General features: G+C 34.1%; 1 pseudogene; it reads right to left on the reverse strand.

The window, feature by feature from the left end:
• Positions 1–904: 904 nt before the first annotated feature.
• On the reverse strand, positions 905–7805 carry LOC138322310 (uncharacterized; annotated as a pseudogene).
• Positions 7806–10509: the final 2704 nt, after the last annotated feature.

The following is a 10509-nucleotide window of genomic DNA, read 5'->3' on the forward strand; positions in this document are numbered from 1 at the left end:
TTTTAGCCTATTTGACCCCTGTGACATTGACTGAAGGACAAGGTCATTCATTTAAACAAACTTGGTAGCCCTTCATCCCAGCATGCTACAGCTAGGCCAAATATCAGTGTTTTAGTTTTTTACAAAAAATTAATAATTCATTCATTTGGATTATTTTTTAAACTTAAATGTTATCTGAAAGATGTTACACTGCCGACAAATGATAATTTTTATTTATTAAAAAATAAATTAGTAATTTTCTTCCGTTACAATAGCTACTTACTTTACACTATAATCATCATTTGAAAGTTTGAACTTCTTATTTCACTTGAATATAAAAATATTTAAAATAATTCATTGCATCTCAAAATAAATCCATAACAGTATGCCCTATATGGAATGAGTAACTGATTGAAGACAACAAAAGCAAAATATATTATTTTGCATGTATTTGTGTGTGTTTTAAAATCACACATTTCACATACCAACTTCGCTAGCCAAGGGTATTAGTCCGATTCTCTTGTAATAGAAAGAGAATCGGACTAATACCCTTGGCTAGCGAAGTTGTTCACATACATGCATATACAAAAATGTTTACATGATTAAATATTAATTATTGTTCAAATGATAAATATTATTTAGCTCTGTCAGCAGTAGAACATCTTTAAATATTTCATGGATTGTTTCATAAGTTCTTATAGCCATGGTTTGTTCAAATGAGCTCATATTTTTTCAATTCAAATATTTTACATGAAAGCATCCGTTGCGTTCGATATGTAAAACCTTGCTTTTTGAAAAAAATTGCGAGGTACAAAACCCTATAGCCAATATTAACAATATTTACAGCATTAGATGAGGAAATGAGAATTATACAGTCCTACTTTATGGTTTTGTCATTTAGATATGAGAAATCATGAAAAAAAAATTAATTGAATATCTTTATTCTGCTCCAGTGACTATTAGTAATGACATTCTTGTTAGTTCAGTGGATATCATTGTCTTCTTGATAGTTCAGTGGATATCATTGTCTTCTTGATAGTTCAGTGGATATCATTGTCTTCTTGATAGTTCAGTGGATATCAGTCTTCTTGATAGTTCAGTGGATATCATTGTCTTCTTGATAGTTCAGTGGATATCATTGTCTTCTTGATAGTTCAGTGGATATCAGTCTTCTTGATAGTTCAGTGGATATCATTGTCTTCTTGATAGTTCAGTGGATATCATTGTCTTCTTGATAGTTCAGTGGATATCATTGTCTTCTTGATAGTTCAGTGAATATCGTCTTCATTTCTATAAGCCCATGTATTGCATATCTTACTATAAACTACTGTAAATCTACTTTCTTTCGCATGCGATTTACTTTCACAATTTTCACTATGAAATTAAATTCACAAAAAGTTTATCACAGCGAATTAGTATTTTCTTTGATAATAAGGTACAATATTTCAATTTAGTTTTTTAATCTGTGAAATTCAATCTTGGTGAACTTGAATTGAAACTGAACTCGTGAAAGTAAGTGGCCATGGGGGAAAGCCAGTTACAGTTTGTAATACATTAGAACTTATAATTACTGGGATATCACTATCTCAATAAGGCAGCTAGTGTACAGGTGTAGATATACTACTTCTCACTTGGCTCCATAAAAATTAATCTCTTTCTTTTCTTCAACTCAACTAGTGATGGATGATGAAGATTTTTCAGTATGTCTCTAGTATAAACTGTAAAACAGGCATTTCCAACTTCACCAGCTTTTAACTGTGCTTCGTAAATACTTAATTTTGCTTCTGCCTGATAAAAAAAATCTGCCTTCATTGTTTTCATCTCTTCCATGACACCATCACACAGGTACTTATAATTGACAACCAGCCATGACACTAAAACTGCAACCAAGTTAATATTGTTATTTGGAGAGGCAATCATACCATGTAGCGGTATAATTGTACTTTCAAGGAGAACATCATAGATGGAATCATACAAATACACAACAATATCTTTACTTGTAACTCCTATACATGGACAGAGAAAGTTATCATTTTCTGGATGCCTGTGTTTTTGTAGAAAAGAAAATACAATGTTTTGGGCGATGATTTGAGGATTTCCTATCAAAGAGCTGCTCTTGAGTTTAATATTGACAGGAGATTTCTCGGTGGAACTGCTTTCGGCTTCGACATCCGGAGAAGCTACAACAACTTCATTGTTCACCATGACATCAACGTTACCATGCCAAACCTTCCAGTTTCCTGTAAAACACCAATTTTTATCTTTATCAACTTATTTTCTCTATAACAGTAAATACCAAGTTATTACAACAGGTGATATATAAGTTTTAGTACATGCATGGTTTGAAACAATTTTTTTTCCAAAATCATTTGATATACGTACTATTGATATAAGAATTACTATTTATTTCATTGAAGTTTACTTAAGTTGTTCTCTTCACATTATCAAACAGCGTAAATATCGTTACAAATCACAAGCTATGTTGTTCAAATATGGAGTCTGATCAACCTGGCTGAACTGTGCTCAAGTTTTCATAATACTAAACGGTTGCCAGATTGATGATCAGATGATACAATCTACTATCAACGCCCCACCCCCACCTATTTCCTTAGGCCACACCAATTTGAAACCTAGTTCTTTGGGATTTCCCGCTTCTAAAATGGAAAAGTTAGAAAATAAAAAAAAAAAAAAAAAAAAATACCACCCCTATTTCAGATGCTCGGAAATCCGAAGAACGAAAGTCCAATTTTTCCTTTCCCGTTTCTAGTTTGTGCTTTAGACACGCTGAAATCCTTATCATTTGAGCGCTTAAACCGGTAAGAAAACAAAGTTTAAGCGTAAAAGGGGACCAGATTAAGAAAAAATGAATGAAAAAATGGCGGGTGTTTATGTTGCAACTGTGAGAACTTTTGGCAGAGATGTTGTTGTTCTCTGTACCGTAAGACGTTTAAACATTTGTTCGGTTCTATAAACGCTTATGACAAAAATGTGATTGATGTGGTAGACATAAAATTACATGCTTCATAGATAACACTTAATGCTTAAAATTACGAACCTATAATATTTTTTTCTGAATATTGGCATCAAATTCATTTTTTTTTTTTTTTTACTTTTACTTCATATCATGCCAACAACAGCAAAACTTCATATCATGCCAACAACAGCAAAACATGGAATAAATCTCCTTCCAACTTTAGAATGTTTTTGTATTGGTTTGTTATTAAAGATGAAAGCAAGTTCACAGAAACTAATATACCGGGTAAGAATTAATGCAAAATTGAAATTTATATGTCAGGTGATATTGAATGCTATAGTTTTGCATGACTAGTCAAGATTATATCTATACTGTGATTTTAAATATCTAATATATTTACATTTGACTTTGTGTGACTCTAAAACAATCCAATTATTACATTTACATACTTGAAAATTCTTTTTTTAAATGTAAATTTACATGAAAAAAAAAGCATTTTCATATATGCAAATGCTAACCTTTTGTTCTATTATGTGTTGCCAAATTTTATAGGTTCTTTATGTTGTAGATCAACAATATTTATGATTCTCCTATAGTGTTTTTAGTAAAGTTCCACCTGGACGAGAAATAAAAACACTGTTGATTTATAGTATAAAATTATTTGAATTTGATAATTAATGAAAAAAAATTCAATGCCAAAGCATAGCAGTCAGGTATTATTGTTGTTAATAAATGTTGAATTTATCATTATATTGGTTTTTACCTTGTTCTCTTTAAATCTTTGCACATGAACATTGTTCAGACAATAATTAGTCTTTCAGACAAGTCAATAGCACAGAGGCCAAAGATGTTATTTACATCTTTTCTTTTGACTCTCAAAACATAAAATGCTACAACCTGCATGTAAATAAAACACAAATATAATGGATTTAGCCTTGTGCTAATATGTGTGTACATCTTATTCTCATTTTTGATACCGCTCGCCCCATTTTTTTGGGGGAAAAAGAAAATTAAAAAAAAAAAAACGAAAAAAAAAAACCACCACCCTCTCGCCCCACTTTTTTCCCCCCAAATCCTGAAGAACTATTTTTCAAATTGGTGTGGCCTTAGGTTAATCACTCGCACAGATTGGTATCCCCAGCTATGTACCTGATCTTTTGTCTATAGATAAGCCATTGATTTCCAGACCATGTTTATTTTAGACTTCTATCGCACATAGATTGCAAAGCTATATTATACATGTGCATGAGTATAGTTAGGGCTTTTCATCTCTGGGTGCCTGTTGTACATATTGATGACAGATTGGTCCCAAAATGTAATATGTAGCACTTAAGCACATGGGGATCCTACAAGTACATATGAAACTTGAGATAGGCAAATCCCTTCAGTACTTTTTGAAAAATAGCAGTAACAAACTTTAACTATCAAAAAGCCAAGATGGCTGCCTGTCAGCCATCTTGTTGTTCAATCAGTCCCAAAATGTAATATACTTTACAAGGGTCACTCATAGGGGAACATATGTCTTAAATTTGAGACAAATCCTTTCAGTGCTTTTTGAGAAATAGCAGTTATAAGAATTGTTAACAGAGGAATGAACCAGGGACAAGATTGTGATTGGAACAGCTAGCCTATCATCTGATGATAGTAGGTTTTCCCTTTTATAACCCTATCCCTATGTGATTGTCCCTTGGAATTGGATACGCCTCATTCAAATGCCTGTCCTCCCCCATTAATAATTTCACACCATTTACAGGATTTTATGCCAATTGAAAAAAAATATTCATTTCTAACAATAAATAATAGCAATTAATAATTCACCTCCTCTTCTTGATGTCAGAACCTGAGAGACCATGAAAATAAAATTCACGATATTTGTAAAAGTCCTTAATACTGCATGTCCTTCTATCTGAGAATAAAAATAGGAAAAAAGAAAGATCATGATTTTTGTTTTGATATTTTGACCTTGCCCAATTTCAGGTCCCTTGTCTGATAAGGGGGACTGGCCATTTAATTCACAATTTGATTGACCTTTGGCCATGGAATTTCCGCCACAATTTCAATAAAATTTTGTTCTTTTGGAGAAAAAGTTCAAAAAGTAAACTGGTTATGTACTGACAATGGATGAAGCACAACAAAAAACAAAATTGTAAAGTGTCAGTAGGATGGTCAAAACATTATACCTATACTTGTATCTCCAAAATCTCCAGACAATTCACAATCAGTTTTTTCACAAGGGCAGACAGGTTTGTTGGTCTTTATGTTTCTTTCTCCTCTGCTATTTCCTTTGCAATGCTTATCAATGGTAAACAATGTTGACGTAGACAACTTGCCAAACAGATGATTTGTAATCACTGCGGTCAGTTCTGTTTCCATGTATGTTTCCATGTTTTTCATGGCTTCAGCATCTGAAAATGATGAAAAAAATGAATGAATATTACCTTGAAATGTTTCATAAAATTATGAAAAATAATAACGAATATAACCGAGAAATGTTTCATACTAGGTAAAATGCTTTGATAAAACCTCAATTACAATGAATTACTTCAATAAATGTTAAATTGATTTGACAGCAGCTCTTTGAAATTAATTATCATAATTTAATACAAAAAAACCCTCATCGTCAGATTTTTAGGGATCACATGTGAGGTAGCTGTCTGCACTTCATTGCTTGTAGAGTTGTGGGTTTAAATCCAAGTTTCCAACTACAGTTTTAATAATTTTACACCAACTTTTGTCCTAGCTGTTACACATTAACATTGCTATTCTTAAAATATACCAAAATCTGAAACAGTAATTTTGATAAAGATACCATTATGTAGCAGAATCAAAAGTATGTGTGTATGAGTCCTGGCCAAGATAGATTTGTAATCCCAAAGTAAATGTATATTTCAAGGGTAGACAGTGTGCCCAATATAACGAAAATAGCACGGGTATACACCTCACCCCATAAGTCAGTCTTTTTTTGTCTGGGCAAGTGATTGGCTTTTAGGAACACTGTATTGCACGTGTACAACACTGTACATGTAGGCTATAAAAAAGATTGATTCATACACTTGTGCACGTGGCCAAAGCGACAAGTTTTGAGTGCAGTGTTTGTTATTACATTTACAGGGTCTGTTGGGTGACTGAGTGAACAGTCAATAATTGCAATGGTGTCTTTTAATAAATGACTAATAGAATCTTACATGGGTCTGTGAAATGGACAGGGATATTCAACCCGAGTGAAAGATTTTGGCGAATGGTCAACCTGAGGCTTGCCGAGGGTTGACGGCCAAAATCTTTCGAGGAGGTTGAGAAATCCCTGTCCACTTCACAGACCCATGTTCGATTCTTTTTCTCCCCATACTTTTCAGTAGAAAAAATGATGAAATTTCACTTGGTTTCCAGCTTTTTTTATCGACTCGTTGTATACTTTCGCAGGAATTGCCTAATTGAAGTTTACATTATGGCGTCAAAATTGATGATCGTCATAAACTACAATGCGCACAGGGCTTCTGTTTAATCACAGTTACTGTCTTATACATGCCCAAAATTTAGATGTGACTGTCCACGTTTTGTCTAGCGCAATGTGAAATCACTGTGTTACATGCACATACCATACTGTGTAAGATAAGTTTGAATTTTAGTCCGTTATTGTGCAACCGCGGGATATCCCTGTAAGTATGGGACTCAGAAATATTCTGTCAATATGTGTCGTTATCATTCTTAGCTACAATTTATGAATACAAAAGACATTGAAATTATAGGACAGCAAGTCCTACAGTTAATTAGAAAAGTCAACATTTTTCATAAAGGTTAATTACAAACCCACATATCGAAGGTTGATTGTATATCATATCGAAATATTTATATAATTAAAATTAAGTGAGGCCCTTATGCCTTTTCGCTTTCTGGAGAAGAAGTTGCATTTGAATAAACTTTAACACATTGCATGGCAGACGACTAAGGAACTAGCATATAAATGCCTATACATTTTGGTTTCAGATGGACCTAAAAGAAGGCATTTAAACCAAAGGAAAATTAAAAAGAATTTTATAATGTTTTGTATGTATGGAAACAATCAAAAAAGTTAGAACCCGCTATTCTGAAATTACAGGTCTGTTGATCTACCGTTACTGAATTTAAAGGAAATTGATTCCTTAGCTGCTTCAATGCTAGAAGGTGAATGTAGCAGTTGCACGCAAATACAATTTAAACCCATGAGATTTACTAGTGAACAGTGAAAAAAATTATACATGGTGTCAATATGTTTACATGGATGGTACACACCAGAAAAGCATGATGGCTATAGTAATTTTATCCTCTGCTTTCAGATGACTTAAATAACACACAACAAATTATATTGTTCGAATACTTATCATATAAGGGAGAAAGTGTAAAATCCATTGTTGCACTGTTGTGCAGAAAAGCTGAATTTTTCATTGGATTATTTAAAGTAACAAAAATTACAAAAAGGCCTACATGTACATTTATTGTACCTGTATCCATTCTTCGAACTGATAATAAGAGATTTGCCGAGAAACGAAATCACTCCTGCTTGTTTTTCCTCGGTGTTGATCCGATGAAAGTATGAACTCGATCAACATTGACAACCCTTTACACTGAAAATTGATCCAAAAATACTGAGTAAGACACTCCCAATCGAATACCTTTCTGTACAACAGTAAGCCTTTAGAAAATGGAAAACCTTCATGAAAACCCATTCGGCAAGCGTTTGAATTGATAATCTTTAAGGGTAACTAACGCTATATAACCCATCCAGTTTTTCTCGTCCATAAAGCGGTTGTGTCCGTAACGCGATGTTGAGTGCGTTGACAAGTGAATTTGGAAACTCCAAAAAGATTCTATCATTATCGTTTTGTCACAAAACTGGCAACTCTGGTTTTGACATTTGAAGGTCCATCCCATACGTGTTTTCTTGTAAACATTGATATTGTTGGAGTCCTCACTACCTTCGTTTGGATGACCATGATCTACAGCGCCCTTACCCTAGCCTATTGCACTTGTAAAATAAGAAACACGTTATAAGAACCTTGCTTTTATTGTGGAAATCACGTACAATCAAGTACAACTTTTGCTTCGCTTACGCTCATTGGTCAGATAAAAATAGAAAATCGAAACTTACAATATATTATTGTCAAAGTTGTGATATTTGTAAGTTGACGTGTTCCATGGTGGAGATAAATGTATCTATATGCTAGTAGATATTATGTTAAATACTTTGAATACATATGAATGCTTATTTACATGTAGCTCTGTGTGTGGATATTCACCGGAAAGAACACCTAACGTTATCTATGTTTATTCTACTTTCACTTTCAAGTTATATCCTGTGTTTCAACATTTGGGCTGTTTCTAAACTGTACTGTCGTTGCGGCGGGAAATTATAAAAAGCCTTTCTGCATGTAGCCTTGTAGATGCCAGATGGATTTTGCTGTGATGCGCTTCATTACACACCATTTGTACATACTGTGTATGGTTATATAATGAAACGGACAGCTAAAAGTACGTTATAACGGGTGTACAAATGCAGGTATCATTTTTCGCGCAATAAGAAAAATAGTCGGTATTTTTAATTTGCAAAAAAAGGAGAGTCAAACTAATCACCATTACACATTTTATCCAAGTGACTCTTCTCCTTATCCTACAGTCATACCTAGGGGCGTGGGACAAAGCAAATCAGGCGAGGGGGCCTAGGCGCCTAGTGCCCCCAGAAGCTCTCGAATAAATGGTGCAAAATCCTGCATTCTGAGGATTTCATGAACACATTTTCCAGAAAAATAATTGAAGCCATTTAAGGATGTTTATTTATGGTTTTCGTCGTGTCAAGTGTCATATTTTTTATTTGAAGTTTTGATTTAATATTTTTTACTTACAGAATTGCAATATCAAAAATCTTAATATTTATATGGACATAAAGCGAAGAAGGGCGGGGGTCTGGGTGGGGGCGGCCTAGGCCCCAGAAGCCCTCGAATAAATGTACACTTTTTCCAAAAAAATAATTGAAGCCATGTAAAAATGTTCTTTTATTATTTTTTGAAGTCTAATGTCATATTTTGAATATAAAGTTACAGAATTGCACTGCCCCAAAATCTGAATATACTATTCATAGAGGCACGAAGCAAAGAAAAGGATGGGGGGTATGGGGGCCGCCTAGAACGAATATACGTACCCGGCCTTCTATGCACTTTAGGCCGGGTACAAATTGGTCCCTTATGTATCGTAGTGGGAAGCACTCTGCCTCCGAGAATCACTCGGGCACAGTTTTTTCATACTTTTTTGAAGGTTTTGAAGTAATAGGGAACAATTGTAGCTGTAAAGAAGACACCATTTTCAGTCTAAAAGTCTTTTGAGCTACAATATTGCAGCTAGGGGGGTCGCCTATTAAAGGTTTTTATAGGACTAATGAAAAGTGTATATGAACTTTTTTAACGATATAAGTTTTTACTTTTATACATTATCTGTCACATTAGATAATTCATTTTCCTAACTTACACACAATCTTCATAATTCGTGGTATTGGACAACGAAAGGAAAAGAAGGCTAGTAGGTCTTGTCTATATGGCCATACGGTGCCTGGAACCATTGCTATCATCCTGTTTTCTAATAGGGGAGCCTTTTGTCATGTGCATTAATTTTTTAACATCGTTTGCCTATCTTATAACATTATCGTTAAGATATGTTTTTATTGAAACGTAAAAAAAGGAAGGCATCTGGCCATGGGGTGCACTCAGGACCCTAGAAGCTCTCATTTTCTGTCGCATTCCACTTTTTTCTTTACACACATTTTCTTAGGACAAATAAAAGGCTTCTAGAAGCATTCGGCGTCAGTAGTGATCTTGTAACTGGCGTTTTGAAAGTACGCACACATTTTGTGAATTGATAGTCGGATTTAATACAGGACTTAAATGCTGATTCAAAAAATGTGTAATATATCATTTACAACCTGGAAAATGAAGGGCATGACATATAGTCAACCAGCGAATACTCATGGGCCAGCTACAATTCCTTCCAACCAACCCCTCCCCCTTTTTCTTTTATTTCTAAGGATATCGAGATATAACCTGTCAATATTGAATATTAATGACAATAAATTATCTAATATATTGGGATTTTATCGGGGGTTTTTTTTTGGGAAAAAAGTAAATACTTGAAGGGATTTACATTGTACCTTTTAAGCGATGCAGATAAAACCTTGACTTACACGAAAAAAATAAATCATTATTCCATTGTGCCTGGATACAAGTATGTTCATGCATTATGTCCCACAAAGTCGAATACATTTAGATTTTAAAATGATAACATCAAACGGTAAAGGTAGGAAATGGAGCTTTCTGTCTAATTTCTCACTCTTTATCTAATTCCTTAATTTTTTCCCTTTCTCCCTCTTTTTTTCTTTCTTCCTTCTTTTCCTTCCTTCCCCTCTTTCTTTTTCCCTTCTTTTTCCTTTTTCTTTTTTTTCTCTCTCCTATTTTAGGGGGGGGGCGTACGCCGGGTCCGCCCCCCCTTGGATCCGCGCCTGCAGTGTCTGCTGAAATCATAAACTTTGCAATCGT

The sequence above is a fragment of the Argopecten irradians genome, chromosome 4, assembly GCF_041381155.1.
Source record: "Argopecten irradians isolate NY chromosome 4, Ai_NY, whole genome shotgun sequence".
In the NCBI taxonomy this organism is placed as follows: Eukaryota; Metazoa; Mollusca; class Bivalvia; order Pectinida; family Pectinidae; genus Argopecten; species Argopecten irradians.